Source organism: Gopherus evgoodei, chromosome 15 (genome assembly GCF_007399415.2).
Source record: "Gopherus evgoodei ecotype Sinaloan lineage chromosome 15, rGopEvg1_v1.p, whole genome shotgun sequence".
In the NCBI taxonomy this organism is placed as follows: domain Eukaryota; kingdom Metazoa; phylum Chordata; order Testudines; family Testudinidae; genus Gopherus; species Gopherus evgoodei.
The window spans coordinates 19,317,877-19,333,461 of record NC_044336.1 but is presented as its reverse complement, the minus strand read 5'-3'; the positions used below and the strand labels follow the sequence as shown (position 1 = coordinate 19,333,461).

The 15,585-nt window shown below is 43.4% G+C and overlaps 2 protein-coding genes across 2 annotated transcripts in view; one reads left to right on the top strand and one right to left on the bottom strand.

The window, feature by feature from the left end:
* Positions 1-15,585, bottom strand: part of PCTP (phosphatidylcholine transfer protein) — an 86,567-nt gene that overhangs the window by 68,818 nt on the left and 2,164 nt on the right. The window lies entirely within an intron of this gene.
* The window catches only part of MMD (monocyte to macrophage differentiation associated), a 137,532-nt gene continuing 126,921 nt past the window's right edge, over positions 4,975-15,585 (top strand). The window contains exon 1 of the mRNA XM_030534105.1: positions 4,975-5,156. The gene's annotated coding sequence lies outside the window, so the exon portion shown is untranslated. The remainder of the gene's footprint in view (positions 5,157-15,585) is intronic.

The window sequence follows — 15,585 nt, the reverse complement described above, 5'->3', positions numbered from 1 at the left end:
GTATTGTACAGTATTAGGCAATCAGCTTTGATGTCAATAGTTAACTCTGCCATACCTTTTCATCACATTGTAGGATTAGACCTCCATGTTGCATTCTTTAAATACCATAGTACTACTCTCCAGGTTGCACTGTAAATCTTGTATCTACAATGTACATCTCTCCCTGAGACTTGTGTAGCCAGGATCATGGATTGATGCAGAAGTATTTGGAGGTAAAACACATCCTGAAAATGTTTTGGAGAGGACTAGATCTTGTACAACAATCATATATCAGAGAAATGTGAATGTAACCAACTCTCCTGCTGACCTTTATTTTACTGTATCTGTTTATTTAAAACAGGAAAAATAAGCCCTTTGGGTTAGTTAATACCTTAGGTAACTAAAATATACCCAGCCAGCCCCAATTCCTGACCACTTCCTTGTTTACCTTGCTTCTTGGCCAGGAGCATTTCACATGTATATTTTTCAATTCAAGACCCTATCCTTGGTCACTAAAACCAGAGATGAGGCTCCCAAGTGACTTAGCCATTTTTGAAAAAAATTCCTTGTGCCACATAAATAGACAAGTTCATATAATGCTCCAGCATTTAGACATACCAAAATCCTGATCTACTGTTATTCCAATCATTTGGACAAACTCTGAAGTCGATCATCATCAAGAGGTTTAAAGGTAAGTAGAATGCTCCATTGAGTCAAGACTGCTATGCTATGTTACATCACAACTGGATCGGACCCAACGTTTTTTATTTAAAATCCCTTGCAGAGATTGGGGTGGGGGTGAGAAACAAAATGTTAAGTAAAATGAACTTATTTTAAGCAAATAAGTGTACTCTTGTATGGCTCTGCTTTCAAAGAAAGATGAGGAAGTTCTGGTAGACTAGACATGTAGTGCCAACCCATAAGAGCAAACGGAACACCAGTCTCCACTAGGACCGTCTGAGCTTGGACTTCTGCATCCTCGCTATCGGCACCAGGACTGTTACTATGGGTGTAAGCTGGAGGGCATCTACCTTAGGTGAGCGTAGAGGGAGAGATTACAATGGACAACTAACTGACTTTTCAACTGCTTAGCAAACTAAGGCAATAAAGTGAGTTTGCTCATCTGGATCAATGCCAAACTTGCAATCTTTGTGCTCTTGAGCATAAATATTTTATTTTCTATTTCTAAAGTACTCAGCATTTAAATGATGCATGAGCTTTATTTCCACTTTGTAATAGCACCTGTGAGTGCAAACCTTCCAATGATTAATTTGGATACTTGGGGAAGTACACCCTTTAACAGGGATTTATTCTACTGAGGTGCTTATAACCTGCTTTATCAGAGGTTTTGAGTGGACACAACTATTGACTTCAGTAGGAGGTCAGCACTACTGAGAGATCAGGTCACCACATCACACGGGGATGAAGTACCTTACAAATATCTAGGGTCTCCATTCTGCAAACCCTTCAGTAGTCTTATGCAAATAATTTCCTTAAAACTAATCATGATAGTTAGTGGCAGGATCAGTAGATCTTTTCTATTATCCATCCTTCCAGTGTTTCCTACTCTGTGGGTGAGGACTTTCCTTCCCATTGCCATTCTTAGTTTTTAAGCTAGAGAGAGCATATACTTGTACAAGATGTTCTCTGTAGTGTCCTTTCTGCATGTCTCTGATATTGTATGTGGGACAGATTAATGTGTTGTTTAATAATTAACTAGGGCATCATTCTCACAAGGTATCACAAGGCAAATGTGAAGGTTTAGGATGGGATTTCCAGTACTTACGTGTGTTAGGAGCATAAACACATTGAAAGTTGATGAGCTTTGGGCTCCAAAGTCACAAAGGGCCAAATTTGTTAAACATAGGTGCCTAAAGATGCAGATAGGCACCTAGATGCCTTTGAAAAATCTCACTAGACACCTATTTCCTGTTAATAGTTTACCTTGAAAATGCCTGGAAAAAATATGCCCCTTAGGCAACTTTAGGGTCCATTGGATCTAATAGGTATGAGAGCGGGGGCAGCAAGGGGGAAGAAAAATCAATTGACTTACAACAGCTGAGGGCTTTTCAAGGTCCTAATATTCCAGATTTGTTCCAGTGTAAACGGGTAAAAAAAATGAAATTTTTATTAACTTCTATTGCTCCCAGGTAGAGGTGAATATCACACAGAACTAATTACCCTTCAGTATACTCAGGCAGAGGACTCATTGTCATGAGTCCTCTTAGAAAGGTTGAGGAACAGAATAAAGACCAGCATGCACTGAACTGGAAATAATACAGATCTCAGAATCCATTGGTTTAATACTCAGTGTAGATGATTAGTAGCAGCCCAGGGTATATCCTGCAGATAAGCTACTGTGTGTTCTGTACAACATTCCTTGAACTCTTCTAAAATCTCCATTCATCACAAATCCATTTGGCTTTCACAGGGATCTAGCTGCCTCCCAGGTTAATGGCCATTTGAGGAGACAGAATACCAAGTATGAGGCAGCAGTTTGCTCAGCAGATAGCTTCATTTAAAGCAACATTTATTCATTTCTCCCACATAAGCTAGCAGAAAGAACAGAGAAGTCATTTGCAGTTCCTGTTTGCAACTAGGAGGTTGAAAAGAAACAGATCATCAAACAAGGCAGGAGAAGAATGATGCAGGGAGAAGAATGATGCAGGGAGACTAAAGCTAAGTTCTGCCCTTGACTTCAGGGAGTGATTCACACTAACGTCTGTGGACATGTCTACACTGCACACTAAGTCCCGGCACTGGCTCAAGTTGGTGCCTAAGCCCCCCTGTAATCCACACACAAATCAGTCTGACTTGGGTCACCAAAGCTTAGGACCTAGGTTCTAGGACCTTGCTAAGGGGAAGATTCAGAGCCTGAGTCCAACTGGGACTCAGGTCCAAGCCCAAGTCCATCTGGGACTCAGGTCCAAGCACTGTCATTTTGCAGTGTGGACGCAGTTCACGCCACAGACACAAGTCAGGTCTGCATAGTGCAATATGGATGCATTAGCATGGTTAGGAGACCCAGGTTTAGCAATTGTAAGCCCATGTTTACATTGCAGTGTGGACATTCAAGTTTGGGCTTGGAAATGCTGAGTTCCCAAGCAACAGTCCCACAGACCTGGGTTTCCAAGGCTGAATTTATACAGTTGTGCTTAAAACAAAGTGTAAAGGAGAAAATATGGCCATCTCCAGAGTGACTATGCAGGCTCCACAGGCAAGAGAATGGCTGCTGAGTGGAAGGAAGATTTGGGAATCTCAAAGGGAGGTCCATAACCCTCCACACCGCAGAGTCTAGTTTGTGGTTCTGTGGCAGTTGTGTGTGTGGGCACGCACCTCTGTAACAGGAAGGAGAAGGGCAGAAATTTTACCCTCAGGCTAGGAATTGATAGTGGAGCTTGGGAAATGGGGTTAGTTGGTTGGAGGAGGGTGCAGGCAGTGCAAAGCATGTGGAAAACTGTCCTGAGCAGTAGTTAGGGATTCCCCTTGAGCTGGGGATACTCTAGCGTGGGTTAGGGTATGTGCCTACTTCCATTAATCCTGGACCAGCAAAGTGGCTCCCAGGAACTATTCCAGTTGATGTAATTGCTCCAAGTTACACCAGGGGCTGAACTGGCCCCGAAGAGCAAGGATGCAGAAAATGCAGTTGGACTAGACCTGAGCCTTTGGTCCTTCATACAAAGCTTACCATCACTGACCGGACTGGAGAATAGGTTGCACATCTATACCAAGGATGGAGTGGGACTCAGCTACGCCATTCATCAGAGTGAATGTCTATAGGATAGTAACTGTTTCACAGTTGCTCTCTCTTAGTGTTACACTGAAATTAATGAAGTGCACAATACATTCAGCAGCACTAGCTATGTGGATTCATATACAGCACCCGCCATTGATATATCTTGGCACAAACCAAATGTGTTCTATCTGGAAAGCTTCAGAGTCATCAACTAGCTGAAACCAGGACAAATGCTGCTTTTAATTATACCTGTTCTTTCCCCCTCACCCTAACAGGAGTCAATGAGATTAGCTCTGCTACTTTCACTTCTTGCCAGGTAGCTACAGCGTTAGTATTATTCTGTCTTCCCCTGTCATTAGCTAAGTAGCCCATCAACAGTTGATATAGCCACTACTTACACAAATGGAATTTGCTAGCTGGGTAGAATCCTCAAGCTTTCACAGCTGTGCATCAGCTATGATCTCTACTGACAGGATCACATGGATGTCCTTTCTGCAGGTGTCCGTCACAGCTCTAGCATACACTTCAGCAGCCCGTTCAGTCTGACAGATGGAAGTGAACGCGGAATTCCAACTACAAAACATTTCGCTGGTGCAGCTGTGATAAAAGATATACACCAGCTGACATTTTGTGTGCACTACAACCTGAAAGGGTCTAAGAAGAAAAGGACTGTGATAAAGTGGAAGGAATGCAAAGTTCCCTTCCCGAATTACCCTAATTCCGGGTTCTAGAAACCAGAACAGATGCAGAGTAATTACTGCTGACTCAAGCTGACAGGCTGATCATGCTAGCCTTGAACAGAAGCTAACTGGGGCTGAGCATTGCTCTGGGACAAAAAAGAGCCTACAGGGTAATCTTAGGACCAATTATGCTTTGGAAAAAAAGCTTGAGTTCTGTTGCTTGAGTTGTTAATAAAGCCAAACCTCAAGAAGGGAAAAGTGGGGTTGATTCCCCTTTTACTTTCATCAGTGCATAGGTGCTGGAACTAGGGGTGTCGGGTGTGCTGCAGCACCCCCTGACTTGAAGTGGTTGCCATTAAATACAGGGTTTACAGTTTGTCACCCCTGCATCAGGAATAGCTCTGCTGAAATCAAAGGACTTGCACCAGAGCACAACTGGTGCAAACTGGAGGCAAATGAAACCCAGTGTGCACAGCCTCTGTTCCAATCAGGGAGGAAACTTCACATACTTGCATGGTTTGCAGCTACTTAACCTTTGCAAAGAATGTTTTAGAGAAAGGCAGCCAAAATATTTCAGTGCATAGTTAGCAATTACCTACCACCTTTACTACATTGAGGAAATGGAATATGGGGGTGAAAGGAAGAGCTTTATTTGCTGTTGAAAGTGTTAGATTCAGTGCGGTAGACAACATGCAGAAATATGAAGTCATTTCCAGAAAACACAGCTGTTCTCTATGGGCTATGATCTGCATCTGACTAAGGTGTGTGATAACATCTCTTTGGCAGATTTTGATGATTTAACTGCGTATGTAATAGTAATAATGTCATGAAGAACTATTGAACTTTGGAGGCAACTTTTTCTGCTTTATAGTTGTACTATTTATTTTGCTTGTACGTAGCTTTACTAGACGTGGTCAAAAATTTGTATTTTTTATTTCAGCTCAGTGTGACAGGGTTGAGGGGACCCATCTCCCTTAGTGCATAGGTGCAGAGTATGTGTCACTTGAGTCTATATCTCTGTAACCAGAGTCGATATAGTGGCTAATGTCAAAGTATTAGCTCTGTTTCATGGGGCAGTATGGCCTAATGGCCAGAGTCAATAAATCCCCCCTCTTGGCAGGGCAGTAAGGCCTCAGTGGATTCACTCCAGTTTGCTGGGCTGACTTTGGTTTCCAGACCTTGCACTGTATCTGCCCCTGTTAGCAGGGAAGTCCAGCACAGGGGTCAGAGTCAATAGGTTGGCCCCTCTTAGCAGAGCAGTAGGGCCTCATGGCCAAAGTCAGTTAGAACCAGCCCAGTTGGAAGGGTAGTAAGAGCTAGTGCTCAAAATCCATAGATTCATCCCTGTTCACGGAGCAGTACGGCCCAGTGGCCACAGTCGCTGGATTCATCCCTGTTCGCGGGGTAATAAGGCTTTGCGGCCAAGTGGCCTTATTCAGGGAAGGGGGCCACCATACCCAGAAAGGGGGGTAGTGGCAGCCCGGGTAGGGAGGCCTGGGCCCTCCCTCTCCACTGGGCCCCAGCCCAAGTAGTGGCAGAAGCATATGCCCCTGAATTAGTGGGGGGGCAGGTCCAATTGAAACATGCTGACTCAATGTTCTGGTTCTCTAACCGGGCCACTATCTTTCCCTTGGGTTGCTTCCTGCTGTGTTTCTCGCTGCTGCAGTCTGAGAAGCTCGACTCCCTCTGGGTTCCTCAGGCTGCGCTGTCCCTGGCGACTCCGGACTCTGTGGGTAGCCTGGTGTCTGCCTGGGTTGCAGTGTCTCTGTCTCCCATGGTCTCTGGCTTCGGCTGATCCTTGGTTGGAGCCAGCAGCATGTGTCCTTCGTCTCCGGCAATCAGCCCCAACTGAGCTAAACTGCTCCCTTTTATACTGGTGCATTGGCGCATGCCCATAAGGGTTTAGGGGGCATGGCTTCCTCAGCCCACAATGTAGGGTTAACCCTTGCTAATCCAATGCTAGGTGAGAGTGCCCTGTCACACTCTGCTAAAAGCAGAACCTCCACACAGGAGTACTTCAGTAAATGGATGTTTTGCCCTTAAAGACATGGGATTTGATGTGTTTTCTATCACTTGAAGTCTTATAAACACGATGAAGCCTAACAGATATGCTCTAGCTCAGACATAAGGTCACTGGCATGATGCAGAAATTACTGGGTAAGACTTGTGGCCTCTGTTATGCAGGGGTCAGACTAGATTATTATAATGGTCTCTTACAGTGTAGGAAAGTGCACCAAAATTCATGGGGATTTAGCATTTGCGATAATGTTTTCCAGAGTGTCTCATCTCAGTTACACAGTGGAATCCCACTCTTGTTAGTCCACCTAAATATTAGTCAGTCTTGTACTGTTGAGCAGCATACATTTTTAAAATAGGGAACATTTTCATTACTATGTTAAATGAATGAGCTGGAGGATTTTATTTAAACTCTTATGTTAAAATACGTCAGCCGCCACCATCACCACCGGTTGATCTATGAAAGGCAGAACCACATTCAGCTCTCTGTGAGGTCTGCTGTACTGTATATAAAGCCCCAAGGAATCCAAACACAGTCAGCCTGTTAGACTGCGTGTGTAGGAAAACTCCTCTGTGGTCCAGTCAGTTAGGTCAGCAGACATCAGGCATGGCAGCACGGCAGCAACTGTACCAAAAGTGTCCAATCGAGAGAGAAAGTAACGGCTTTAGGAATGAAAATGTACTGAGCCTTCTTGAACATAAGTACCTCAGTCATTTTCATGGGGAACAATAGGAATTTCCCTGATTTCATCCACTTGTTTGGGTCCAAAAGCATTTAAACAAACAAAACAAAAACACAAACAACTTTGTTGCACGAGTGTAACTGAGAGCACACGCCACTGTAGGCAATAAGGTTACATGGTTATAGCACAGTAGATTTGGCATTTCATGGTTAAAGTGCTGATCAGTTTATGAAACCCCCTGTATGCATGCTGCTTGAGTAGTCAATATGACCATTTGCAATTGGCCATTGTCTGATGCTTCGTACCTCAACTTGCAGAAGAGTTGATTTAGAACTATTTGCGATACAAAGGACATAAGGTTCTCGGGCAAGAAAAGTTGTTTTGATACACTTATATATTCTCTTGCTAAAGCAAGCTTTCCCCCAAATGTAGCTTCAGTCCCATCACAATTTTGCAACTGGTTTGGAGTTAGCTGATTGGTCAGCACATTTTTTTTTCCTGGCATCCTGGTCCCTTTTATGTTTGGAAGCACAGTAAGGATAAGATGTTGTGAGGCCTTGGGTGATTACAGATTCCTGATATAATTAGACACTCTGAGGTGCAACAACTTCAAAGAATTACACTTTACATCATATTTCTTGCACATAATGTCACTAGGAACACTTCCTCTCCCTGGAAGTAATAAAACAAAACCTGCTTGAGGATTTAACTGTGCTTTCCATTGGGGTCTCTAAGACCTATACATCTGAGTTACGTCCAAAGTTCTTAGTGAAACAATTAATCTTCAGTTTCCCCACTCTACAGTACAAGCCTATTCAAAGCTAGGACCAACCTTTCAGAAGATGAAGTCATTTTCATGCATTCTTAAGGGACAACCAACTGAGCTAGTGCAAAAAGGTAAATCTATTTGTGTTGAGTAATATTTGGAAAAAAAGCCCTTTAAAATATGGGAAATTGAGATTATAACCAATTTCAAAGAAAATTGACATCTGCAATGATTGAACTCATTCTCCTGAGCTACTGTTGTAATTAAAGGGGGTGTTTTGTGACATAAAAAGTGTTTTCTTATGCACTGTAAAACATTTCTACTACACGTCTTGAAACAAAGGACCTGCCAGCAATCAGCTGAGGAATCTCAATTAGAGCTTTCTGGGGCAGGGGCAAGGCCAGAAAATTAGCACCAATCATTTGTTTGCTTCAATAGCATCTGAAGTTTCTTTAATATAACAACATACCATGACAAATCCATAGGGGGAAGTTATGGCATAAAAATTTATTGCAAGATCTGGGCACAGCTGACTTCTCTACATGTAATCTATCAATGGCCTTCAGACAATGAAAGACCCCTTTTACACAAAAAGAGTCCTCCAGCAACATAGAAGATGGAGTTTTCTAAGATACTGCTGCCCCATTCAGGGCTTATGATAACATGTCCATGCTCATCTGCATCAACAAATTACCCTGGAATTACATTATCATTCTTTCAATTACTTTATTCTAAAAGGCCAAATACATGGGTATCTTGGTTATATGATATTTATAAAGTAACATGCAGATACACAGTTAAATAACAGGTTTCAGAGTAGTAGCCGTGTTAGTCTGTATCTGCAAAAAGAATAGGAGTACTCGTGGCACCTTAGAGACTAACAAATTTATTGTAGCATAAGCTTTCATGGGCTACAGCTCACTTCATCGGGTGCGTGTAGTGGAAAATACAGACGGAAGAGAATATATCACACACACACATACACACATGGAACATGAAACAATGGGTGTTACCATACACATTATAAGGAGAGTGATGAGTTAAGGTGAGCTGTTGTCAGCAGGAGAGAAAAATAACTGTTTGTAGTGGTAATGACAAGGAGATATAAAGAACTGGGGAGGGGAGAAGAAAAGCACGGGGAAATAGTTTTACTTTGTGTAATGGCCCATCCACTCCCAGTCTTTATTGGTTAAGGGCCAGATTTTTAAAGCTATGTAGTTGCCTAACTCCCACTGAAGTCAAAAGTTAAAAATTTGACCCTTAGTAATCACACTTGAAAATACCAAGTAATTCAGAAACAAGTCATATAAAAGGAAGTTTGGGGAATTACAGAATTCAGATGTATAAGCCATCACGAACAATTGTTATAACTAATATAAATTAAAAGTTATCTGGAGTACTCTGTGTTTAGATTAGAGGTTGGTGAATCATTTAAACCATTTTTCCAATCCATTATGCTATTTGTCTGAACAGGTTGGAATTCTTATTTGAAATTTACCAAGTCATTTGGGCCACAATGGAAGTTAGGAGTCTAAACAGCTTTGTAGATCTAAGCTTTGGTGGCTATAGCTCTTTATATCTCATGGTGTGGTTCTTTTTCCAGAGCGGATAAGCATGACTCATCAGGCCAGTTTCAGCTTTGCCCTGCACTTTGTGTATTCATTTACACCAATATGTAGCAAGTGCAGAGCGAATATACTTCCATTCTGACCTGGCCCATGGCATCTGGTTTGAAGACTCACAGCTGTGAACTCAAAGGATGTTTTTCATGAATATTCACTTAACATTTTCTGGTTTCTCACTCCTTTAGCAATTCACTAGAATGTTTGTGAAAAGGCAAATGAAACATGCACGCACAAAATGGCTGTAAAAGAGGAAGTGAGTTTCAAAGTGGAATGAATATAAATGGAATGTATTTTCCATTATTCACCCAGCTCTACTTTAGATGAGATTATAGAATCCAAAGAGAACTGTATATGACCCAGCACACCATTCTAGTGGTCCTGGTGGTGCAGAACAAAGAAAATGGCAGTATCTCATACAGACAATGTCTCAATAAATACAGATTGCCATAGACCAGGGCTTTGAGACTGTGGTTATTCAAAAGATTATCCAGAGTGAAATCTGTCATTTTTTGCAAGAGAATCTTTTGCAATGAAAAACAGTGGCAGCCACATTAAAGATCCAAATGTGGGAGTTATGAGCATTTAGTCATCATTCTTGACACAGAAAGGAATTCTTTGCCATTAATAATGCAAATGTAGCAAAATGCAAAAGTAGTTCAATAACTGGAGATAAACTGATCCTGCCAACTCATTTTTGCATCCTGCATAGCCACGTATCAGTAACCCCATACAACTGAAACAACTTCTCCCTGAAATAACATGAGCCAGCGAGCCTGTTATTCTAGCCAGACTTGCTTGTCACAATTTTTGTTACCCACACTGGACCATCAAGTGTAGAACTACCCGATCTCCCTCTCGGACTTTGGAGGGTCAGATGCTCATCTGGATCTAAGATTTGTTACTTGGGCCTCTTGATTGATAGGTTTCATATTACTCCGCCCTCTCCACACACCCTATATAGAGCTTGATCCAAAGCTCATTCATGTCATTGGGCATTTCCCCACTGCCTTCAATGGGCTTTGGACCAGGCCCATAGATGGTAGAGACTTACTGCAGTTTGAAAGCCTATAGATTCATAGAAATGTAGGGTTGGAAGGGCCTATGTTAGAAGTGTAACCCAGTTCAGGATAACGGGCAGAACCTGTCACACATATGGATCCGTATGCTTCTCACTGTGGGCTTCTCTCTGTTTGTCCTATTCGTGACTCCCCTTCAGAATGTTACACAAGTGTCCAGCACATGATTAGCCTCTCATGAAGAGTGGTTTGTTTCTTGATTTAAAAAATAATAAAATAAATAAAAAACATAAAAATAAAAATCTCTGCTCTGCCTTGTCAGACAGACAAAGAAATTTTAATGATTCAACGGGGGTGGGGGAGGGGAAGAGTGGATTCTGAATTAACTGGGCACATCCTTACTGCTGAGAGACTGTACTGCATGTTCAGTAGCATGAGTTGGCTCAAAATTATCCCAGCAGGAAGTGTATAATGAAAAGATTATTGAGCAAGAAAGATTTAAACTAAAGTCATTTTAGATGGAACAGCTGGCTTTGTTTTTAATTTGTGCTATCAAGAAAAAAAGAAAGGAAATTCTCTCTCCTTTCATGTAGAGGACATTAACAACCTCCAGGTGCTTAATCATAATCATTGTATTGCTCGCTTAACACATCCAGATCTATAGTGTCTTTTGTTGAAAAATGTCAAAGCTCATTACAAATCTTCTCTTATGTTCCGAGGGTTGTTGCTATTATGTGTGAAGACCTATTTTGAAAAAGCTTCTCTTGTAGAGTACCAAGCACTTATTTGGGTGTTTTCTCTTTGTGGTTTTGTGTGGGTAATACAGGAGACAATGTCACCTCTGACGTTTACCTGTAGACTTCTCATCCAGTGCAGAAGAGGTACAAATAATTGCAAGCTCGTTGTATCGCTCAGAGACATCTAGCTCCCTGAATGCACCTACAAGCCACATAGTTAATCATCTAGAGCCTATAAAATTCACCTGCCATCATAGGAGCCAACTCCATGGGTGCTCTAGGGTTGGAGCACCCATGGAAAAAAATAGTGGGTGTTCAGCACCCACTGGTGACCTCGTCGATCAGCTCCTTCCTCATCCCCCCAGCACCTCCCACCCACTGGTAATCAGCTGTTCAGCAGTGTGCAGGAGGTGCTGGGCGGGAGGGAAAGGAGCAGGGCAGGAAGAGGTAGGGGATGACCTTTTAAGATTTCAGTCAAGATTCCTGCAGTACCCTAAAAAAACAGCCCACTACTATTGAATAAGTAAAACTGGGTTTTGTTTGCTTTGAAAGAAAGGCTGAGGACTTCCTAAAACAGGAGCATATGGATTTGTTTACTGGGCAAGTTGTTTATTGTACTAATATCAATATTTTTCTTAAAGGAGGAAGTGAGCTGCAAGTCCCGATAAACATTGTATAATAGATGGTGCTAGGAAGGAGCTGCTAATCAAAAATCCATCTGAACATACACAAAGACTTAACTTAGTGTCTGTTGAATACACGAGACCAATTAATTCCACATCAAGTACTGAAAGCCGTTCTTCTACTTTGGGTAATAAGGAGCATCCACTCCTGTTCATAAACATGTGCATATACTACAGTAGCTAAAAGTTAGCAATACTAGTCATTGTAATGTTGTTCTCAGCAATGTAGGCTCACTTTGTAACTCAATGTATTGGCTCCAAAGACAACATTCAATGGCAAGTTGTATGAGACTGCAGCCTGTATGAGAACGCATCCTTGTAGAGCAACCTTCTGACCAAACAGATCACTCAAAAGTGTACCTAGTGGCACGCAAGACAGTCCTACTGTTGTTAAGGGGATGCTCAGGAATAACCGTTGCAGGATTGTGCCCATATGTAGAAGTGCTGGCCGAGGCTCGGCTCTCTCCAGGGCGGCGGGGAGCCACACCGGCTCACTGCACACTGCTGAGGTTTGGAGAATTAGTCCAGCCGCGGGAGTCTTTCCTGGCGGCCCTTGCGGTAACTGGAATAAGCACCGTAAGCCCAGGATCACAGTCAGGGCAGGGCAGCAAGGAGTCAGAGGCTCAGGCCCCACCGGCAGGAGCTGAGCAGTAGCAGTACAAACAGTAGCAAAAAGGCCTGGCCCTAGGTCAGAGCAGGGCAGTAATGAGTCAGGCCCTCAGCCATGGCTGAGCAATAACAGTAGGCCCAAGCCTCCAAGGCCTGGGAGAGGGGGAGACGGCCACCCACAAGGGGGGACACAGGCCCACCCACTCCACTACGTCCCAGCCCGGGGCCCTAGCAGGGGCAGATGACCCACTGCGGCGTCGGTGGGGATCCCGGCCGCAACACACCGATATGGGCTCTGGTGGTGCTGCAGCCAGACTAGGGTTGGCTGCCCCCGGGCTACTTCTGGACTCCCCCTCTTGTGGTATCTGAGTCACGGTGGTGTCCTCCGGGGGGGTCCAGCACCATGGGTTCCTCGGAGTAGCGGGCGCAGGGCTGGCAGCTCCTCCGGGTAGTGGGCACAGGGCTGGCCCAGCCAATCCTGGCAGGCACCTTGGGCCATGGGGGTTTCCCAGTGGCAGGCTAGACTGGAGGCATCTGGCCTCCGCGGTGGCTAGGGCCCTACTGAGTTCTGAGGGCCAGCCTTTATACTTCCAGGTCGCCACCTGACCCTTTGAGGGGCGGGCTCAGAGCTCCCTAGCTCCGCCCACTCCAGCCTCCGGATGGGCTAGTCCCGCTCGGGGGCGGCGGGGAGCCACACTGCATCACTACACCATATTAAATACAATTCTAGTCAGGGGCGGCTCTAGATATTTCGCCGCCCCAAGCACGGCATCATGTCGCAGGGGGCACTCTGCCGGTCGCCGGTCCCGCAACTCCGGTGGACCTCCTGCAGCGGACCCTCCGCAGGCATGCCACCAAAGGCTGCCTGCCTGCCGCCCTCCCAGTGACCAGCAGAGCGCCCCCCGCGGCATGCTGCCCCAAGCACGTGCTTGGCATGCTGGGGCCTGGAGCCGCCCCTAATTCTAGTCCATCTTTATTAGAACCAAACATTTTTGTTGGTAATTTGAATGGGTGCTAAAGGCTAACACAGAGATCTGGACTGGATTTATCCTTTCTACTTATTCTGACTATATCTCAGCTGGTATCTCCATGCCCTTTCAACCCTCCCTTATGTACCTCTTCAAATTACAAGCCAAGGGTCAGTTCCTACAAAGACTTTTTCAAAGTTTTTTATTTTTTTCTTCCAAATTTTGGACAATTTTAAGAAAAAAAATCCAAAATATTTTGGTGAGCTTTAGCACTTGTCAAGAAGACAAATGAGTTCAAAATGGAAACTGTTTTAATTTCAGATTTCTTGAAAGAAATTTTTCATCAAACTTCAGCTGAATCCTTGCCCCCACCCCCCCGGCTCCTTTTTTTTAAACAGTTTCCGTGGAAGACAAACTCTTTATAGTGTTTAAAAAAGAGAGATTGCTGTATTCGGTCTGGGTGTTATGTTCTGGGAACTGGAAAATGAGGGTTTAGTGTTGTCTTTACTCCAGGAAGTTGATTTCCTATTCCAAGAGACTAGCTACATTTTCATTTTGATAAATTATCGTGGGTACCTATTACATCGAGCTTATATAAACTGGGAGCATCAGAAGTAAATGCTTCTTTGGGGTTTATATAAAACTGATGGGATGCCAATTTGTACAGAATATGAAATTATTCATCTAGTAGAGCTTCACTGTCTAATGAATGAATCAATATAGTTTTTTTCCTACTAGTGCTCAGAAATGCCTGATATTTTAATAGCTGGAAAAAAAATGATTTATCAGTGCACTAAAATGATCCCGCTAATTTAAAGAATTTGGGGCCTGATCCTACAAACCCTTACTCCATAGTTGTCTTACTCAAACCTGTAGCTCCACTAAAGCCAGTGAAACTACATATGAGCACAGACTACTGGAGTGTAAAGGTTCGTAGGTTCAAGGTGTTGGATTGCTTTTACAGAAATACTAAGGTGCGTGATGCAGCTGCAGAGGGTCACAGAATGGTTAAGTGATGTAATGGGAAGTTCTGTAGTTTCTCTTTGTCTAGATGAGAGAAATGTTTGTTTGGGGAGTGTCCTCCCCAGAGCTGGGTAAAGGCAGAGTCATAAGTTTTGCAATCAGCATTTAGGAGGGAGAACTGGAACTCCCATAACCAAAACTCTTATACTTGATAGGAACTTTGTATCCTGCATTTGAAAATACAGGATTGACAGAGGATTCCAATGAAATATTGGTGGTGGAAAATAGTGCTAGGGGTAACTGTGGTTCTACAACAGCTACTTCAACTGCTTGAGAACAAAATCAAAAAAGTTCTCTTCTAATCCTGTAGTTATGCCATTGGCAAACATCCAAACAGTAGGTATGTCTTGAGTAGGACAGAGCTCATTTTCAGAGAAAAAAAGTATTGCTTTTCTACGCATTGGGTCCCACATTAAATATTAATTCAAGCATTTTAAGGCCAGAAGGAACCATTAAATCATCTAGTGTTACCTCTTGCATAGCATAGGCTATTAAATTTCACCCAGACAGCTCTGTACAGAGCCCAGTAAGTTCTGTTTGACTAGAATATAATCTTCCAGAAAGGCAACCATTCTTGATGCAAAGACGTCAAGAAGTGGAGAATCCACCACTTCCCTTGATAGTTTGTTCAGAAGGGTAAACACTCTCAGTGTTAAAAAACGTATGCCTAAAGCACTGTTTGAATTTGTCTAGCTTCAGCTTCCAACCATTGGTTCTTGCTATGCCTTTCTCGGGTTGACTTAATCCGTGGTATTTTCTCCCCTTCAAGGGACTTCAACACCTTTCAATCTTCACTTTAAGCAGCTAAACAGATCAAGCTCTTTAAAGGGTATGTGTACACTTTGAGTAGGAGGTATAAATTCCAGCTCGAGGAAACGTACCTGCACTAGTTCTGATCACGGTTGTGCACTAAAAATAGCATGTAGCCACAGCAGCATGAGCAACAGCAGCAGCTAACTGCTCTAAGTACATAGCTGTCCGAGATGCTAGGTATGTACTCTGGGTGGTGAGCCCCTCCCTCGGCTCACGCTTCTGAGACAATGCTATTTTCAGTGCACTACCTC